This window comes from Gobius niger, assembly GCF_951799975.1.
Source record: "Gobius niger genome assembly, chromosome: 24".
NCBI lineage: Eukaryota > Metazoa > Chordata > Actinopteri > Gobiiformes > Gobiidae > Gobius > Gobius niger.
The window spans coordinates 235,337-257,053 of record NC_136875.1 but is presented as its reverse complement, the minus strand read 5'-3'; the positions used below and the strand labels follow the sequence as shown (position 1 = coordinate 257,053).

Below are 21,717 nucleotides of genomic sequence, written 5' to 3'. Positions count from 1 at the left end.
CAAATCATCCCAGGTCTCTGAGATTAATGTCAGTGATTACAATGTTTGTTTTCTGATACATGTGCACGTGCACGGAACGTGCACGACGAGAGGAGTGCGTTAGTGCATGTTTGATATGCTCCTGTCACTGTGTAACACCAAACGCAGACTGACTCTATCAAAACAAACACAACAACAAACGCACGCGCTTCATGTCAAATAAGTCCGTGCAATAGCCGCGCATTAAGGGCCGACTTTAGGTACTCCACAGAATAAGCATAAAAACACTACACTCACTGTGCACCCGATCTTCTGGGGATCCGTCGTAGAACTTGCTGCTCTTCAACCTCTTTATTGATGACTCTCACTCGTCTGGTCAGTCCTCAGCTCCATTTGGAAAAACTTTATCCACAAAAACAGGCGCCTGTCTCCACCTGCCCATCGCCGCTTGTTTTAGACAGGCCTGTTGTTGTGGACTATTTTCCAAATGCCGCTAATGACCGACACGACGAGAGAGAATCATTGGATAAAGAGGTGAAGATCAGAAAGTTCTTCAACAGTGAGTGTAGTGTTTTTATGCTTATTCTGTGGAGTAAAGTCTGGCTGAATGCAATGTTGCACTAACTCATTGCGCGTGCGTTTGTTGCTATGTGTTTGACTTGATAGATCCAGTCTGCGTTTGTCTGTGTTACGCAGTGACTGGAGCCTATAACTGTCTCTATCAATGTTGAGCGTGAACACAGTGATTCTGCGGTACTAATGCTCAGGCCAATGGGCCGACCGTATTCAAGGGCCTATCACGGGGGTCCACCGTGATAGTGCGCCCTCTGCTGGTAAAGATGGATATACAACGGTATTTATCTCATGTTTTACAGTTGTATTGTTGGGATTATTTTGTGTAATTTAGAATGTGTTGACATGTAACTTAGTTTAGGCTACATGTACTTGTTCATGTGTTTGGGTTGTTTTATGAAATTAAAACTGTATGTTTTACTCCTTTCATTGTATTTTGTAGGACAGAGCCTTCATTTGTTCATTTGTTCAACAAGGGACAGAGACAATATTTTGGAACAAAATCACGTTTTTATTGTGGTAACAGCCATTGCTGTAATCAGTAAAGAAAGGAGAGAAATCATAGGGTTAATAATGTTAGCTTGCAGATGCAATAACAAAGTAAAAAATAACATTTGTACCGTCAGGGTCTTCCCTGTTTCCTAAATTCAGCAGCATCTTTCTGTCAACCGTTCATATTGTGCCTTTAACAGTACAATGATCAATCTTCATCTTTCATGAAATATCGAAGGTTTTCATACCTAGTCCAAGGCATTCAAGTATTTCACGCTTTTCATCAGAGATCCTTTTTCTTTCCCATGCTGCTTGAAAATGGTGGCCTGCTTAATAATGTGGAACATCCTGTTTCAGTAGTTTTTCCTTTAACACAAATCATATAATGAAAAACTTGTTTTATGCTCTTTTACGCTATGTGTTGAGTGCCAAAAATGTAAAAACTCGTTTTTTGTTTTTTCAAATGACTAAACTAGACACTTTAATACAATTTATGTATGATTTTGGTAGCTCTGTAATGCACAGAACTGAAATAAATGACGATAAAATACTTTTGAAAAGTCACAATCTGGCACCAGCATCTGGCTGCAGACGTGTCACGTGACCCACTTCCTCAGTTTTGTCCCTCTGTCACTGCCTCTATTTTGTCCTTCCGTGTGTGACCATGTTTACTCCACACTTCCCTCTGATGCTCAACAGGTAAACTTTATTGTTGATTTGGTGTTTGTAAAACGCTGCTTTGAGTGATATTGGAGCCGCAGTAATAGTAATAGCTTTTATAAAAGTGTAAAAAAAAACAGCACTGAGCTACTGAAGTTAGCATTCTCTGTTTAGCATTTATTCTGTTTATGCAGATAAACATTGTAGTTTGCCATTTCAATGTTGTGTTGTCATGTAGCATTGGATTAGGAGTGAAAAGACTGTGGACGAGCCTTGCTGATTGTTTTAGTCATTAGCTGGACTCGTTTTTATTATGGTAATGAGGTCGTAACTACCAGGCTACCATACCTGATTTGGATCAGCATGGCTACTGTTTTACTGTGTAGAATTATGGTATTAGTTTGTGATCTATTTAAGGTTAATAAAGCTGGTGAAGCGCTTTCACAAAGTTTATTTTTCTGACAAAGCACGTCAAAGTTCGCACCTGCTGTACCTGACGATTAAAATACTCATCGGAAATCAATAGAGCTATGTTCTTCTTCTATGTTCTGCTGTTTGCTCAGGGTTTGTACGGTAGTGTAGTTTAACTGTTTACATGTACTTCAAAACTATAATGATCATAGAAATAAATAATTATACGTACAACAAAACATTGTAGAATAAATGGTAATGACAACAAGAAAGTATGATATAGCATACAATTTAATGTGCCTTCAAATTTTGGCGCCCCACCCGGGGGAAACCGTGCTTCATCAACACTGTTTACAGTGCGGGTGGGGAGCTGCTGACATCTTCTGAAGAAGAAGAGGACGTGATTGGGGACTCAAAGAGTCACCGAGGTGGTTAGAAAGCTCCTCGGTGGCAGGGCTCCGGTAACCTTGCGCTGCAAGCTGGATTGTCACGAGATCTGAATTTTCAGTCTCACAACAAATCCATCTTGAAAGACTCCCGCTTATACGTCCGTCTCGTAACAACCAGCGAGTCGGACCAATGACATGGCAGCAGTGTGGTTTGGGGCGGGACATGTAGGAATGACGACAGTCAGATGCGCCTAGTCGCGGCATAACAAACATGGCTACGCTGGAGGACTCACCTGTTGATACCGCAACTGACTCGGTTTTAGCTAAAATAGCGAGAATTTCTCGTTTAAAAAAGGAGCAAAGAGAAGCACTTAGTGCATTTGTGAGTGGGAAAGATGTTTGTGCTTTTCTTCCGACTGGATTTGGCAAAAGTTTGATTTATCAGCTTACTCCGCTCGTTGTGAAACAACTCAAGAAGCTACAGACGACTCCTATTGTTATCAGTGTTTCTCCGTTGGTGGCTCTCATGGACGACCAAGTTACCGAAGCTGTTCAGCTGGGGATTTCTGCTGTGAATTGTACTGTCTTAACCTCCCGTGTGTTTATATCTCAGGGGAGAAGGTGCTAAAGGGAAGCCAGCATTTAGAGAGTCATTTGCCAAGATTGGAGAACTGCGATCAATTGTCCCTGAAGGTGCATTAGCATTTATAATAAACATGATCTATATACATATTTATAGACCTTTAGTATTGCTTTTGTTTGTACTCTGTAATTTATAATAAATCCAATGTTAGGTCAAACAATACAGTCAACATTTACATATTATCAAAAAAATAATAAATCATTGTTTATATCAGTCATTCTTTAGTAAATTTGTTGCTGATGTTTTTATTTTTTGTAATTACAGGAACCCATGTGTTAGAACTGACTGCTTCTGCAGAGACCAAGCAGAGAGACCACGTTACCAAGCTTTTACACATGGATGCTGCAATACAAGTGACAGTCAGCCCCAACAGGACAAACATCTGACTTGGACTGTGCACTGTTCCAGTTTTGCAACCTTAGTTGTTTGGACTGGATTGTGAAGACGATTAAAGAAAAAGGACTGACAATGGCTCCCATTATCATCTACTGCCGATCACTAAAAGTAGTTGGAAGAGTTTTCTGCTATCACCAAGCAGAACTTGGTGAAGAAGCATGGGTGGACAGAGACAAAACCCAAAGGTCTGAAAACCTCCTCCTCGGAATATTCCACAGTTACACTTTGCAACGGCACAAAGAGAGGGTGTTAAAATCTCTTCAGGGGGAGGGGCAGTGTAGGATTGTAGTTGCAACCACAGCTTTGGGGATGGGATTAAATTTCCCCAACATTTCCCATGTTGTCATGTATGGGTCACCAGAAGATGTGGAGGCCATTGTTCAACAGGTTGGCAGAGCTGGTAGAGATGGGGAGCAGTCACATGCCATATTGTACTGTATGTCATTAAACAGTCTAAGCATGATGTTACAGTTAAAGAGTAGATTGCCAAGGCCAACAAAAGCTGCTTTCGACAAGCGCTTTATACTCATTTTGAAGACGATGTCAACTCAGGTCATTTATGTTGTACATTTTGTCACTCACAATGTACATGTGAGAATGATGGCTGCCCGGAGCCCTCTCCTACCTATGAGTCATTGCCTGATCATTCTTCCATACCACTGAAATGCAGACATGTTACACCTGCTGATAAAGAGTTGGTCCAAGATTTACTAGAGGAGTATATGTGCTCTTTCGGTGCTAAAGTTGAACATACCTTTACAAGCAAGGCATTTTGTACTGGTTTCAGCACAGAGCTTGTTTGGAGCACTGTGCATATATGTTTGACATTGATTACATTGTCAACAATCTGCCAGTCTTTAAATTGGAGCATGCCAGAGAGATTTTACTCGTAATCAGTGAAGTATTTGGAGATTTTGAATACGCACGTACAACTCCACCTGAGGAGCCGTCGTCCGATCTAGATCTGTACTTTCGAGGTTACTATGATGAAGAGGATGATGACTTTAACATGGAAACACAACACAGCAGCAGAGATTCAGATGTGTGGTATCATTAGTTAGAGTTATTTAAATTGTTAACATTATGTAAACGCAACTTAAATGTATGTAAATTCAAAAGCAAGTTTTCAATAAATACATTTTCATTTATTGCAAGTGTTTCTTTTATAAACCAAAAATAATATAAACCAAACCAATTATGATAAATTACTTTTGCTACCACACACAAAGTTAAAAATAAAGTATTTGAACATACAAAAAAAGATAATAAAAAATATATAAAATCAGGAGTCGTCCTCAGTGTCCTTAGTTTTACTATTACACACATACTAAATGGGAACACTCCTCCACTCATTTAGTTTCGACCTCATCCATCCGCACAGCTCGGTGTGTTTTAACTTTGAAAAAAGATCCCTGTTGAATGTTGGGAATGCGGTGAACTGTCTGCCTGTGATATCTTGAAAAACCCTTGCCTCTTTGAAAATGTCCACTAGACATGCAATGTCTTCTGTTAGATTTGCAGTGTGATGGACACCGCTACTCTTGGACACTTCCAGTTTACTATCTGTTGTGTCCATCATTTCTTTAAGGACACCAAGTGACTTGCTGACGCGATCTGCAGTCTGTTCGGTCAAGTTTGGACCACTACGCTTTAAAAAGGATTTGAGAAAGTTGTTGAGATGCTCGAGATGTAGGTCCAGGGGAATATTTTTGCCCTTTCCACCCTTCCCATTCCAGAACCTGTTCCATTTAAGGCTATGTGCTAGAGATGGCGAAAGTGTGGCATTGACCTGTACAGTTAATAAAAAGGTACTATAAGCATACTGGTGATGTCCTTAAGCTTTATAGAATAAGAGGGCTACAGTGTACAACCGGCCGCTCTGTGGCCCTCTCGGAAGCTGAAAATCGTCTCCCACGTTGAATTAACGCCTAGGCTTCATTATAATAAGCAAAAGCCGAGAGACGCGCTTCTCTTCCTCTCAAAGCAATAGCTGCAGCTGCACAAGTCGAATGTTGGGTCTGGTTTGTGATGGTAGGAAAAAAAAGAAAACAGAAGCGGTGACAGCTTCTGTAGGTCAGAAGAAAGATTTTCAAATGAAAATGTTTTCAAATCATCAGCTGAGGTCCTCCACAACATGAAACCCTTATTGGGGTTACACAGCAGTTTGGACTCATCCTCTATAATATACAGAACCAGGCGCTTCATCGCTGAAAACAACTCCTGGTGTCTCACAATGAGGTTGGCAGCTGTTGTCCATCTTCCTCTGGCGATGTTCTCAATAATGCCTGCCGTGTCTGTGGGGCATTTTATCTGGTCAGACCTACGCTGTGATCTGTAGTGAACACACACCTGGGAAAAAACAAAATATTCAGTTATAAGTTGTCAATGTTCAATGTTCAAAGTTACAGTGAGACAACAGTCTGCTGTTTTGACTTTTATAATGTCTGTTTTCCATTTCCCTCCCCCTACCCTTCTGATCCTCTTGAAAATAGTTAGGCTACTTAAAAAATGTGTTCACTTTATACAATCTAAAAACGTTTCGTGTCATAGGGTAAACATTTAACATTGCATACAATAACATATTGTACCATGCTTAACATTATCACGGCTACGGCAATTAATGTAGTTCTTTTTTTAACTTACCTCTGTCAGAGTTTGCCGTAATGGCATCGCGGTAGATGGTCCGGGGACACAGCAAGCAGTGGTGTCACTGGCTTCAGTGGCTTGTGTTGGCGTTGGTGGCTTGGGCCGCTGTTTTTTAATAGACCTCGGAGTTTTAGATGGAGTATACTCTCTCGTCCGTTTAGCAGGAGAAGATGTCAATGTCAATGTCAATGTCAATTTTATTTATAAAGCACATTTAAAAACAACCATTGTCGACCAAAGTGCTGTACAAGAACAGTAACAATATGTACAATAAACACAATAAAAGTTAAACACAGGTAATATATAAAGGCACAAACTGTATCTGGTCTACATGGAACCGAAGGCCAAGGCAAAAAGATGAGTTTTTAATTTGGTTTTAAACTCCTCTACAGACTGAGCCGAGCGCACATGTAGAGGAAGGCTGTTCCAAAGTTTAGGGGCCGCCACTGAGAAGGCTCGGTCACCTCTGGACACACGCTTGGATTTAGGAACAGACAAAAGAAGCTGGTCTGCAGACCTCAGAGCTCTGGAAGGACAGTAGAGCTGCAGCAGTTCTGACAGATACTGAGGTGCCAGCGAATTTAGGCATTTAAAAACAATCAGCAGAATTTTAAACTTGATGCGAAAGGGAACTGGAAGCCAATGTAAGGAGGACAGAATGGGAGTGATGTGCTTCCCCGTCATTTCGCTTTCGGCCTCTTTCCATTTCATTAAAATGGCAAAGTCCCCCTCTATCCTCTCCAATAGACGGAAGCATGACCTGCACATTTGCGATGATTTTGATGAAGCTTCTGACAAGTTACATCCCACGTCCATCAATCGTCCATGCAAAGTTTTTTCATCAGAGGATTGACGATGTTCAAAAATCAACTTTGTGTTGCTTAAAACGCCTTTTATGTGCAGATTTGTCTTGCAAAATCGGCAAAAGTTGTTGCACGATGACATGATGACTTCTTCTCCGTAGATATCCAACAATGGGCTTACTTTCAGTAAACACGGCCCACCTGTCATTCCTGGCGCATGTCTGATACGTCACTTGGCTCGATGCTACGGTTGGCTAAAAGTGTATTATGGAAGGCGGGTACTTGCTGGCACTTCGCCCAATCAGGTCGAAGTATTGTACTGAAAGTCCCTCCTTTTCACGGACAGACGGAATGGCAGCCATCCCAGATTGATAACATAGAACTCTTAGTTCTACACATACCAATGTGGCTACTGCCAGGTTAGGGCTCCGGGGGTCTCTGGATGTTGCAGGACTGTCTTGGCTGACACATCTCTGTAGGAGAGATTGGTGGTCCCTCTCTTTAAAGGCACACCGCAGACTTTGTGACCTGAAGAGTTGACAAATATGAGTTATTTTCAATTATTCCTCAGGCCAATATACAGCGTTTGACACTGTCAATGCTCCGAGCGGGGCTGCCATCTTGACATACCGCCTATGTACGTTTTGAGACAGCGCACCGGCGTTGGCCAGGTCAAGTGACCTTGAAGAACGATTTGCTTTACGGCTCCAGGCGCTGATATACTCGAAGATCTAAGGCTTTTGCTACTATTTTTCCGCCTGCTCGACTCCTGGTCATGGCTGAGGCAAGGAAAAGGTCTAAACCTTGCGAGGAGGCTAGAAAGAGAAAAAGTGAAAGAGATCGTGCTCGAGGAAAAACAAGAGTTGATCTTGGAAATGAGTTTGCTCGTTGGCGCAGGTTAAAAGAAGAAGCTGGATGTAAAACTGATTCTGTTTTTGCAACCTCATTATTAGACTGGAAAGTGAAGTCTTTGCTCCTAGTGTACAGTCAAATGTCTTCGTATTTTGTTTCTACTAAACTGCAAAAATAATGACTAACAGGCTACAAACCAAAGCTAACGCAACCCCGTAGCTTATATGTGTAAATCTCAGGCATTTCGCGCACGCGACAGGTCCTACTTTCATAAAACTAACGTAGTAGTGGTAATTTTGTACGCCCATGTTACTGCTTCGTTGGTTTTATTTGCACGTAATTGGTACCGCGGATGTTTATGCCCAAGTAGAGCTAGCAAGCTAACAAACAGGCTGCTAATAGCCAATGCTAACGCCATTTTGTAAAAATTGGGAATTGTTTGCATGCAGCAAACACTTTCTGCTGTCATTCAGAAACAAAACAAGGAGGCAACACAATGATTAGCGACAGGCTTTATTAAGTTTTATGTTCTTTATGCAGTTCATTTGGTAGAAGTAGTATCTGAGGTAGTCCCATGATACTGCTTTGCTGATTTGCGGTTGTGTTTTTGCCTGCGTACAGCAAACAGGCTGCCCCTTTTGCCTGTGGTCTTGACATTGCTTTGATACAATGACTTGTCTTTTTGTTTAGCTACGAACTGTAGCAGGCTGGACTTGCCACTAGATGGCGCCAGCCCTAAAATATAAATAGCCCCTGCTTTAGCTTTACCGTCCTCTGCTTTCACTGTTACCGCTCCCACATACGCCGCCTCACCGTCCCTCTTCCGGGTAGTCACGGAGCGTTAGCTGCGGGCGGCTCACAGCTCCGGCCTGCGCCGCGGTGTACAAGGGCCGGCTATGGTGGCCGATGGCCTAGCTTTTGTCCATGTGTGTGTTCCTCCGGTTGTTGTCCTGACAGCGGTGCCTCTGCGCTCGGAGGAGGTCTCCACCCCAACACCATGTCTCGCCTTCTCGCCTTTTGTCCTCCTGCTTTGTACCTATGTTGCCTGGGTTGTTTCCTTCCCTGTGGTCAACCCACTGGCGCACTTCCACAAACTAAATGAACGATGGCGCCCACGTTTGTCAAACCAACGTGAGATTGTGAACTGTATGTTTTTATGGTACTGGGTATGAGGAAATGAAACGAAATGATTTATTGAACCTAATACAAAGTAAATAAATGAAATACTATATTTTCTTAATGGAACTGTCCATGCCTCTTATTCATTTGCGAACCTGTGTGTCCTTTAGTGCTTGTTTATTCAAGCTGGCGTTGTTGGTATTTTAGTTACTTTTAAGTATATTATGTTTAATTTCTACCACCTTAACCACCCGTGCTGCCACAGAACGGAGAGGTGTAGCAACGTCCACACCATATAAAGGAGAGGGCACAGCAAAACCTCCTGGACCACCAGTATCGAGTGTTACAGACTCTTTGGATCATGACAGGTTTACACTATGTTTCAACAGTTGACAGTTTGTGGTACAAGTCAAAATATTCATTCAAAGATAAAAATAGTAAGAATTATAAGACACTACACATGGCTCATTGAATGTTAATGCATCTTTTCTTAGGTTTGCCCTCATGGACACACAATTTGGCATTGGAATTCTCAGCCACTCCTGAAATATGGAATGCAAGGAGGTGATTTCATGCTGTCAACAAACATTCTTTTATCAACTACAAAACAATCCATCTCCTCTTCAACTTCATGTGTATGGGAATGGTGGCTGAGACTACTTTTTTGCCATACAGTCTGAATACTGCCTAAAGCCTGTAGAGGAGCTTTGGAAAGAGAGTAGAGAGAGGGTGTTGAACAGGCTTCGACAAAAGACGGAAGTAGTTGTACTTGGTAAGTGTCATTTTCAATGTTTGTATATCAATATCTGTGGCAAAGCTGATCACATTGCTATATTTCAGTTCTAATCGTATCTCTCTTTATCAGGTGGTGGCAGAATGGACTCCCCAAGTATGTAGTGCCATAAAAAAAAAAAATCTTCAAGAGTGAAAAAACTCTACTCACCCAATGTTATTTGTAGGTCACTGTGCACAGTTTTGTACATACACTATGATTGAGCACGAGAGTCGTGATATTGTGCACATTGTGAGTGAGGACAAAAGGAAATGTGGCAGGAATTTGGTCATCTTGGAGAAAGTCTGTTTTGAAAGTACAATGGACTGCCTTCTCAACGAAATCCCTATCAAAGAAGTAGTGACGGATGCTTACAGACAAATATCTCCCTTGCTCAGTAAATATATTTAAGATCCAAAAATGGATCTTATAAAATATATGATCTTCAGATCCAGTACGTGGAAAATACAAGGATTGGAGTTTAACCCATTCGCTGGATGTCTGGCATGCTTCCAAAAATATTGGAAGGAAGCTCCGTGAAGTAAGTCACTGTCACTGTTATATGTCGAATGATTTAATCTCAAATAGGAATAGACCTTTGGTACAAAGTCATTCTCATAAATGTATTTTGTAATCAGGCAGCAAAAGGCAAGGAACATTCTGTGCTGATGCATGGGGTTAAGGATATTGTGAACCATTTCTGGTATTGCTGTCAGCATGCAAGAACTGTAGAGCAGTTTAAGGTATGTGAATAAGACAACAAGATACTCAAAGTGTTTGCTATTGTCAAATCTAACCTATCAATGAGCCATTGGGTGACAGTAGTCAAGATAAGCCTTGGATACAGCAAGGTAACATGAAGCATTTTGTTTCACACATTTAGAACATTTTATTTAGTACAGCTGATATACAGTATCTAGTGTTACAGACTCTTTGGATCATGACAGGTTTACACTATGTTTCAACAGTTGACAGTTTGTGGTACAAGTCAAAATATTCATTCAAAGATAAAAATAGTAATAATTATAAGACACTACACATGGCTCATTGAATGTTAATGCATCTACACAAGCATATTGCCGGTGCTCCTACATTGTAAATGTAAAACTAACTATGAAGACAAACCAGAGGTGAGACCATTACATAATAAGCAGTCATTTTGGGAGAAGAATATACTCATGAATGAGTATGCACTCATTGGCAATTTCCGAAAAACACGATGATGGCCTAGAGCAGGGGTGGCTAACTAGTCAGAGACCAAGAGCCGAAATGTTCAACCTTGATCCTGTAAAGAGCCACAAAGGCACCGACCATTTGCGAGATCCAGGGGTGATAGTTTATTGTGATTAAATACAGTATAATGTGTTCTGTTCTGACTGGGAAAGAATTAGATTTTTTTTTTTTGTTTTTTTTTTTTAATGCTGGGGTGTGTTTGTATGGGGGGCCCTGCCCACTGAGCCCCCTCCTCTGATTTTCCCCTCGCCCGTGCGCTCAGTGCCTGCAGCTCGGTCCTGACTGGACTGTGCAGAGAACGCACTCTAGGCTGCACAAAGTTTATCAACTTTAACCAGGAGCCTCCGGAGGACGTCTGAGGTTCTGTTTTAAGTTGTATTTGTAACAGTTTCAGTCACATGTGGAAGAAAAGTCAATGACTTTTTGTATTTCCGCGATACGTTATGTCGCTCCTCGCATCATATGCTACATTAGAGCTCCGCTTTTTTCCCTTTCCTAATTTTGATCTTTTTCTGTGAATATGAAGCCAAATTTCATCAAATAAAGAGTAGCTGATCAGAAACCTGAAAAGCACAGAAGCTGATCCCAGAGCCACGATCTGCCTGCCTGTTTAACCTACATCCTGCTTTGAGTGAGGCAGGCACCTTTTGACGCCGCCTCGAAAACGAGGGTGATCCGGGCTGTCATTCATGTAGGCCTAGAGATGGAAACCGGGTCTGTAGGAGCATGGTTGGATTTTTGGTCAAGATTCGTAAAGACTGTTTATGGGAAATATGTACCAATACTCTTGTAAAGAGCAGCATTGTATTATCCAGTCATGCAAAGAGCCGCACTCTGATTGGCCAAGAGCCGCGTGTTCGCCACCCCTGGCCTAGAGGCTGCTAAGGATGTGCAGAATAGTATGTTAGTGCTTTACATTGTATGTAAATTAGCCTTTTCCTTTTTGTATGTATAATGTGTGAAATTCATTTCCAATATGTATTTTTCTGTGTAGGATTGAGATGGAGGAAGCTGTTGGCTGGGAAGATGAAGACTCTGATGAGGATTTTGTTCCTTTCCTATATCTACGGTATGTGCTGCTTATAAATTACTAATAATCATAGTAATTTTCCTCTTGTCACAGAATATAGAAAGCTGTTTAATGACACTGACTAATCAATGTTATTGTAACAGAGCTACTGGAGCTTCAAGGGCAGAATTTGACAAGCTTCCTGAAATACACATAGATGAGGCTGTGCTGGATGTAGAGGAGGTGCCCATAGTTCCTGAGGAAGAGCAACACGTTCCTGTACAACACAGGGTTGAGACTGTAGAGGACCTCATAGGAAAGAAAGCGAGCATCTGCTACAATGACAACTTGATCTCTCTTGCAAGGTATATGACACTATATGACCGATAGCTTTTCTACTAATAAACTTTGTACCGTTCATTGTGTCTGCTCGAGTTACAGTATCACATTTAGGGTTCATTTTGTCAGACACTAGGGTTAGAGATGTTGAAATCTTTTACCTATACATGTTTCAGCTGCCAACTGCAGGCCGACATCAGAAGTATCACCGGCGTGCGGTGACATGTCACTTATCAGCTGTTCTTATTTCCGAGGCGCCCCAAAGGTCCGGCAGGCTGATTACGCCCCGTTGCCCTGAATCCACCGGGCAGCAGGGGGCGTGACCAGTCTGCCGGACCTGTTTGGGCCATCAGACTGGTCACGCCTCGGAACAGCTGATAATTGACACGTCTCTGATGTCGGCCTGCAGTTGGCGGCTGAAACGTAAAGGTAAAAGATTTCCACATCTCTAACCCTAGCGTCTGCCAAAATTAACCCCCATTAGTGATAGCTTTTCTACTATCTACTATGCTATCCTCTCATTTCCTGTTTTAACTTTCAAGGTACATGCAGTTACCTGTTCAGTTTTGTCAGTTCAGAGACCCAATTTTGGGGACAGTATGTAATGGAAGGCCTCCTTTTCATGTTCAATTGAAGCCCAGAGGGACTGGTGTCATTCTTGAATGGGTAAGTGTCATTCAAGCACCACTATTGTTTTGAGGATGACTGTCTGTAGAGCCTGGAAAATGGTGTCACCTGATGTGGGGGTGTTGGTAAAGGTTGTGAGATCATGTATTGAATTGTGAATTGCTTTGTACATCTTTTCTTAGGTTTGCCCTCATGGACACACAATTTGGCATTGGAATTCTCAGCCACTCCTGAAATATGGAATGCAAGGAGGTGATTTCATGCTGTCAACAAACATTCTTTTATCAACTACAAAACAATCCATCTCCTCTTCAACTTCATGTGTATGGGAATGGTGGCTGAGACTACTTTTTTGCCATACAGTCTGAATACTGCCTAAAGCCTGTAGAGGAGCTTTGGAAAGAGAGTAGAGAGAGGGTGTTGAACAGGCTTCGACAAAAGACGGAAGTAGTTGTACTTGGTAAGTGTCATTTTCAATGTTTGTATATCAATATCTGTGTCATTGTTAGGAAGCTGATCACATAGCTATATTTCAGTTATAATCTTATCTCTCTTTTTTATCAGGTGATAGCAGAATGGACTCCCCAAGTATGTAGTGCCATAAAAAAAAAAAATCTTCAAGAGTGAAAAAACTCTACTCACCCAATGTTATTTGTAGGTCACTGTGCACAGTTTTGTACATACACTATGATTGAGCACGAGAGTCGTGATATTGTGCACATTGTGAGTGAGGACAAAAGGAAATGTGGCAGGAATTTGGTCATCTTGGAGAAAGTCTGTTTTGAAAGTACAATGGACTGCCTTCTCAACGAAATCCCTATCAAAGAAGTAGTGACGGATGCTCACAGACAAATATCTGCCTTGCTCAGAAAATATATTTAACATCCAAAAATGGATCTTATAAAATATATGATCTTCAGATCCAGTACGTGGAAAATACAAGGATTGGAGTTTAACCCATTCGCTGGATGTCTGGCATGCTTCCAAAAATATTGGAAGGAAGCTCCGTGAAGTAAGTAACACTGTTATATGTTGAATGATTTAATCTCAAATAGGAATAGACCTTTGGTACAAAGTCATTCTCATAAATGTATTTTGTAATCAGGCAGCAAAAGGCAAGGAACATTCTGTGCTGATGCATGGGGTTAAGGATATTGTGAACCATTTCTGGTATTGCTGTCAGCATGCAAGAACTGTAGAGCAGTTTAAGGTATGTGAATAAGACAACAAGATACTCAAAGTGTTTGCTATTGTCAAATCTAACCTATCAATGAGCCATTGGGTGACAGCAGTCAAGATAAGCCTTGGATACAGCAAGGTAACATGAAGCATTTTGTTTCACACATTTAGAACATTTTATTTAGTACAGCTGATATACAGTAGCTGTATCATAACTTCCTTGGCTTGCAGGTTCTGCTGCTCATCAGACCCTAACTGCCATTGTTTTGAATAAACGTTGGCTGAAAGATTTGAAAAAGTACATCACATTCAGGTATGTTTATGCACTTTATCCATTTTTTTAAATCCTTTTTTTGCTTTGGAAACTGTAAATGCCATAGACTGCACTTACAATTTCGATCTAAATTTTACAGGACTACCTCAGATTTGGAGAGTTTTCAGAACCATATTCTGATGTATGCAGGGAAGTATAAAGTGTACAGAACCAGGGTTTTCCTTGCTGCAATTGATTACAACTTCCACAATGGCCGTGAACATAGGCGCAACAGAAAAGGAGAAAAAATGCATGTATTTTTTACTGTATACACTTTTTAATTTGTTGCTTGGAGGGGAATACTATGTGGTATTCTATGTGTTTTACAGTTACAGAGATACTACAACAAGAAGTCGAAAAACTGGAGTGTGCATGTTACAAAGGAGGCCAAGACGTATGCCTACATTCCCGACCTTCAGAAGGCAATTCTTAGGAGAAGATTGAAGAGTGGGTCAGGCCTTCCTCGAAGAAGAACCCTTTCAGAAGATGACCCTGAGCGCCTTGGACTGGTCGGCACAGCAGACACACCCCCCCCCACTGCTGAACTTGTGGCAGGACACATTTCCCGAGGAGCAATGGCTCTAGTAATGGATGACTAACACAGAATCTTTTTTATAACTATTTTGGTTCATTCTTCATTTGAATAAAATGTATGATGTTTTATCCTGTGCATAATATTATTTTTCCTCTGTACTGTAAGTGAATTGGTAGTTTGTAAGTATACTTTACAGTGATTCCTCAAAGATGTAAAGAATGGTACAATCTTTTTGAACTACAAAAGAAATACAACAAGTATTTTCACATGTACTCCTTTTATTGTTATTAATAAGTCATGGAAGCCGGCGCACTCTAAAGCCTGTGTATCGTCCGTTATCGTCTGGATACTTGTCCCTAATGCGCCACACAACACAGCTTGGTATGACCACTCTATTGCCCTAAACGCCCATGTTGCCAGAGCACAACATTCCTATACGCTGCATGTCTGTAAGAGCGCTGGTCTTCGCCTGGTTCCTGGATGTCATCAACTGCAAAGATGTCATTCCACGCAGCACGAGCTGGACGCAGAACTCCCTCATCCAGGATATAGAGGTCCATGTGTGGTAGTTTACTAATGCAGCGGTCTGGAGGCTGACCACAGCAGAGTCTCTCAATATCTGTAGGCATGTCTCTACAGTTTGAACACACACACCAATGCATGCGTCCAGGTACGGGAGGTGTTTGAGGATGGTCCTGCAGTGCAAGGAGATCAAAGAGCAGTCCAGGCAATCTGTCTAGCACTAATTGGAGCAGGGCATCTCTTTGGTCCGCTTCAAGTGATTGTAGTCTGGCCTAAGATGCATAAAACAAATTTGTCAACATAGTAGTCTTAATAATTATAGTATAAATAGTGTACACATACCTGCATGTCAGCTCTCCTCCTCTGTTGAAGATCCTCGAGCCTTTCATAATCAGCTGTAGATGGTCTGCTGCTGCTGCTTCTACCTCCTCCACGGCCCCCAGAGCTCACACCTCCTCTCCCCATCCCTCTCCCCCCGCCTCTCCCTCGTTGTCCTCCGCGTCCACCTCGTTCTCCTCCACCTCCTCCACCTCGTTCTCCTCCACGTCCACCTCCTCGTCCTCGTCCTCCTCCGCGTCCACCTCGTCCTCTCCATGTTTCGGGAGGGGACTCTGAAGAATCTTCAGGCGGCGAAGAAGTTGATGATGATGACTGAAAATATAACATAAACATCGGCATAAAAGTGGATAATGTATTTACAGCAAAGTCGTGTAACAAAACTGATATATAAGTCATAGTCTTTGGTTTGTTTGTCCTTTTACACATTCATATATGTTTATTATTAGTGGCTTATACGATTTTAGCTACAAATTCATAGTTTACTACAGAAAAAAAAAGACGACGTGAGTCCGATCTAAAGATAAATATAAATCCAAAACGAGCACAATAACTTGATTTTAGGTACAAAACAACATACCTGATCAGACATTGTTTTCTGTTAAATTTTGTGCAATTTATTTATTCGGAGGATGTCTTCTTTTCTTCAATAGTAGATGAGCTCACTTCAACCAACAGGTCGTCTGCATACACAATCGAGAGGCTGGCCGGCTGTCTGTTTTGCGACAGTGCTGCGTCGCTTGTGGCCACTGGGGGCACTAGATGTGAAATGCACAGGTCTAGCGCCCCTAGTGGCCAATAGTTACACGGTGTGCCTTTAAGATGGGGGATTGGAGGGTGTGCTCCAAGACAATGATGATGGCAGTAGATCATCCATAGGCAGCTGACAACTTGTTTTGTTTCAGGTAAAAGCCTGTGTCATCATCATGCAACTTCTTTCTGCCTGTGTGGACGAAATCTCAGACATTCTACTCCTAAGACACATACAGTGGACTGTGTTGAGCTCTTGCAGACCAAGTGGCGATGAAGACCTCATTTTTCCGCAAGGACTTCGCGGACTTGTCAAGTATGATCCAACCTTTAATCAGAAAGGAGAGTTTTTCATAAAGCGCGCAATATCTCCGTTTGGAGAAAAAAATCAGTGATTTTGATCAAAACTAGCCTCTGTTTAGCTTTGGAATTGAGGCACGTAGAATTAAACGGTTTTCACCTACGGAGAGCTTAGAGTCAGTAGCATGTGTCCATAGCTTTAACATAGAATATGCTGTGGTGCAACAAATATCATGAAAAATGGTCTGGATTGTTGGCACTACAGCTAAATCCCCAAAACAGCGCAGCACTCAAAAAACTGGGCTTACCTGAGAACTAATTATCACAGTGTCTGAGACTGATGTCAATGATCCAAAGAGCCCTGAGACACAATACCATCCATGAGTTTCATTGAACATTTTTTTTTTAACCTTTATGACACTGAAATATCATTTGCATAATCATTTGGAACGCAGTGTAAAAATAGAGGTAGGGAGACATAGGTAAGAAAATCACTAAATCACAGCTTCTCCTCTACATATCCTTTTCAACACTGGCTGTTGAGACTGACCAGTGAGGAATGTGTGTAAAAGGTCATCAGAGATAACATTTGTCCGCTGCTGTTAATCGTGTTCCTGCTTGTGTCCAGATTGTGATTCCATCATCTTTGAGTAGCAATGCCAGATGAAAATTTAAAATACAGTAGACAGATAAGAGTGTAGAATGGCAGAGGTCAGAGCAAGAGGGTGAAAAGGCTTTTAGAATTTTTGAAATACATCAATTATTTACAAAGTTTCATTTTATGCCAAAATTTACAATATTTTTTGCAGATGAAATCTAAATTATGCAACAATCCATGTCTAAATTAAAGGTATAGCGGAGGATGTTCTATTTCCGGGTGGATCATCAAGACGATTGGTCGTAATTGTCAATCATTCTGGTGATTTGCCTACGTGAGGCCCTCGTGCGCGCTCGCCCATTTCTGCGCATGCGCACTTTCAGGCCTATGTGAGTTACGCTGCTCGCAGAAGCACCGAGTGGTTTGAAAATGGCAGAGGGTCAAGAGAAAAAGTGTCTTCGAAGTGTATGAGAAGAAGAGAAAGGCTTCAGGAGAGAGAAACAAGACCAGAGTGTTTTTGGGAGATTCTTCCTCCTCGGAGGCAGGTAGAGCGTTGCGCATTTTTTTTCAAAGTGGAGAGGGCAGATCTTTCCTAAAATTCGGAAAAATCCTCCTGTATACCTTTAATGGCTTTATTGGTACATTAGTTAAGAATATTTTTTCAGAGGGGATTTTGGATATCAATTTTTTTTTAATTGGTAAATTCATAGTGGAATTTAATAAAGAAAAATATCCTACTGCATTTGTGTTATTTTGGTATATCAATCATGTGAATGAGATAGTTTTAAGAGCTAATTTGTAGTTCAAAACCTCAGCATTTACTGGTGCTGGTTACTGGTGTGCCAGGGCATGTGCCAGGGCATGTGCCAGGGCATGTGCCAGGGCATGTGCCAGGGCATGTGCCAGGGCATGTGCCAGAGACATGTGCCAGGGACATGTGCCAGGGACATGTGCCAGGACATGTGCCAGGGACATGTGCCAGGGCATGTGCCAGGGCATGTGCCAGGGCATGTGCCAGAGACATGTGCCAGGGACATGTGCCAGGGACATGTGCCAGGACATGTGCCAGGGACATGTGCCAGGGCATGTGCCAGGGCATGTGCCAGGGACATGTGCCAGGGCATGTGCCAGGGCATGTGCCAGGGACATGTGCCAGGGCATGTGCCAGGGACATGTGCCAGGGCCATAAACCACAGAGTTCACTGCCCCAGGACTGGACCACAGTTGGGCCGTTACCACGGTAGCGGAGCAGAGCTACCCCATGGACTCTCCCGAGTTTAGAGCGGCTGCTGAAGGCGCGGACAGATCTTCTCATTTCATTCAAAAAGTCGCGGGTTAAAATCACAGACATGTCCCACGCCAAAGCACAAATAACAAAGAATACTTTTTATATTTTATGATCATGATGGTGACATTTTGAAAAATGTCCACACTTTCGGCGACAATTGCAGCGACTACCCCCCAAAATATCTCTGGGTCTACAGCAGCTATGAAGATGTCACCAGCACCATTGGACTCTGCTAAAGGAAATGCCTTTAAGTAAACGAAATTTAACCAGAAAAGGAACTAAGTATTAGTATTAATTTTAAATGTTGTTTATGTATTTAATTTCACATTAACATTGTTTATTTAGCCAGTTAAATAAATATAAATATAATTAACACATTAATTATATAAAACAACCAGTTTTAGAAATGTATATTGATTGAAATACATTCACCCATATGAAATGATATCGGTATTGGTATCGACAATAAAGACCCCAAAAGTATGGGTATCGTATCGATTCCAAAAAATGTGGTATCGCCCATCCCTAGTGTGTGGGTGACGAGACACAGCTCCATATGCACATGAGCAGGACGCATTTACTTAAAGTTTAGACTGGGCCTGTCCAGTAGGCGACGCGAGGGCGAACAATTAAATCTGACCTGCGTCTTATTTTCCATTAAAAAAAATGTTTTGGCATTATCCGCTCCGCTTTGTGTTCATGCGGCTCCGCTACGTCACCTCAGAGCGGCTGAAATGTACACATGGCTCTGTAAACCGGGGAAAAACGGCGAAACTACGAAGACAAGAGGCTGATCGTTGGACGGACTGGCAGATTTGACCAAAGCACAAGGACACTCGTGCGTCGTGTTTTTGGAATTTCCACAGATTATCCTGGAGGAGCAGGACTCTTCGCGGTCCTGGGCAGGTGGACGTGTTTCCCTTCTTCATCAGTACAAAGGCCTGACCAGTAACTTAAAGGTAAGGAACTTTAGTTTGGGATGTGTTTACAAAGCGGGTGATGAAGCTGATGTAGCGTGAGTTTGGGGAAACTGCACCGGGCTGGCACGAGTGTTTAACCGGTCAACACGCGTGTTAAACCTCGCTGTCTGGACTCTAACTTAGCCAAATAATATCAGAACAATTCATTTGACAGGTAAATGTTTGCTTCCTTTCTCCTTTTCACTCAATTTGATCTGCATTACTGGGAAATGTGAGATAGAAGCGCAGAGATGTTTGTTTGTGATGGTCGGAGTGAAGAGGCTGAAGCTGAATAAATGATCATCAACATGAGCGTCACCTCATAATAAGAACTAAATTCACTCAGTTTTTCATAAAGCGCCAGGTCTGGCAGGAGAACAGCGGCTCAGGTGCTTGGATAGCCCCCCTCCCCTGGTCAAATGTGTCCCCCCCACCTTCGAAACGCTTCTGACGCCAATGAGCGGTATATCGCAAAACCGCGGGAAGTTGTTGATTACCGCCCGCGGTATGAAAACATCCAAACGGGCACAGCCCTACTTACAAAATAAAGGACAAAATTCAGTAACAATGGAGAACTAGGTAAGAATGACCACATGGTGAAATTGTGTCAGGGCGTTAGTTTAAAGCCTCAAGGTTCAGAAAATATGCAGAAGTTTGAAATTACATTTTTAATCTGTTTTATAGAAGCGTTTTGAAAAATTGTGATTATAATGTAAGTCTATGGGGTCAAAGGGCCACAATGGAAATACATATGAATGACTTTGCGACAGAAAGGGTTAAAATATTTTAAAAAGTTTGATTATTTTTATATGTATGATAAGAGGAAAGGTCAACACACATCACTAGTTTTATACTAAAATTACCGGCCAGACATCTGGCCACCACAGCCAGACCAGAAATTTCCCATTCTGGATTTGAAATTAAAAAAATATATTTTTTGTATTTTTGGACCATGCGCTGTAGCAACTTTGGGTCAGAAAGTTGGCAATGAAAGGGTTAAAACATTATGAAAGTAATAATAAGAAAAAAAAAAAAAATTAATAAGAAATATTGTTCCTTCATGGAGTTATAGCTCTCTAAAATTCCAAGCACATGTTTGTGTCGAAGTTCCCTTAACGTGAGTATTTTTTTAATGAGTGTACATTGGGGTAAAAATCCACACAATTATTTTTGATCACCCAAAAACACACTCCCTGGGAACATTTCACTCCATTGGCTTTAAACATGTAGGAGTTATGGAAAAAAATAAAAGCACAAAAGCACAAAAATGTGCTTAGGTGTAATTATGGGTTAATAGAAAAAGATTAAAAGTTTTTTGTTTTTTTACCGGAGCTTCTGTCTCTGCTGCTTCCACAGCCCATGATCCTCAGGACAACACTGTACTCCTCAAGTGCTACTGCAGTATCTGACGTATTACTGCAGTATCAGAAGTCCAACTGTTGCATCTGAAGTCCAGCTGCAGTAAAGTACTTCTGTGTGCCCTGCTCTTTAGAGACACTGCTCCATCCACATGACGAACAAAGCAGGATCGGAAGTATCACAGGAGTACTCCTGGAGGCTCCGGAGTACTAGTAGTTGTGATGGTAGCAGATGTAGTAGTAGTGTTTGTAGTAGTACTTGTAGTTTCACTAAGCTCAGCCAAGTCACTGCTCCACAAACCCAAAATCGGATTTCAGCTGCTTCCTCCAAGAGAAACCGTCCCAAAGTACTACTGAAGTACTACTGCAGTGTGCGAGTTAAAATGCTATAGGGCATACTACAAACTTCAGAATGGTTCACATCCGGGCGACTAAAGAGAGAGAGAGCGAGGAAAAGAGGGAAAGAGAGAGAGGAAACAAGGAGAGCGATTGAGGGGGAAGGGCCGAGAGCACACAGTGAGTTGTGTAACTGCGGTTTGTCCAAAACCATCTCCTCGGGCTCAGACTCACTGGAGCTTAAGTCTTCGCTAACTCTGATCTCAAAAGTCATGTTTTTATTATGTTCCCAACAGTAAT

The 21,717-nt window shown here is 41.9% G+C and overlaps 1 protein-coding gene across 1 annotated transcript in view; it reads right to left on the bottom strand.

The window, feature by feature from the left end:
- Positions 1 to 21,414, bottom strand: part of slc2a9l2 (solute carrier family 2 member 9, like 2) — a 70,621-nt gene extending 49,207 nt beyond the window's left edge. Inside the window, exon 1 of the mRNA XM_079582109.1 lies at positions 21,051 to 21,414. The gene's annotated coding sequence lies outside the window, so the exon portion shown is untranslated. The remainder of the gene's footprint in view (positions 1 to 21,050) is intronic.
- Between the last annotated feature and the right edge of the window lie 303 nt (positions 21,415 to 21,717).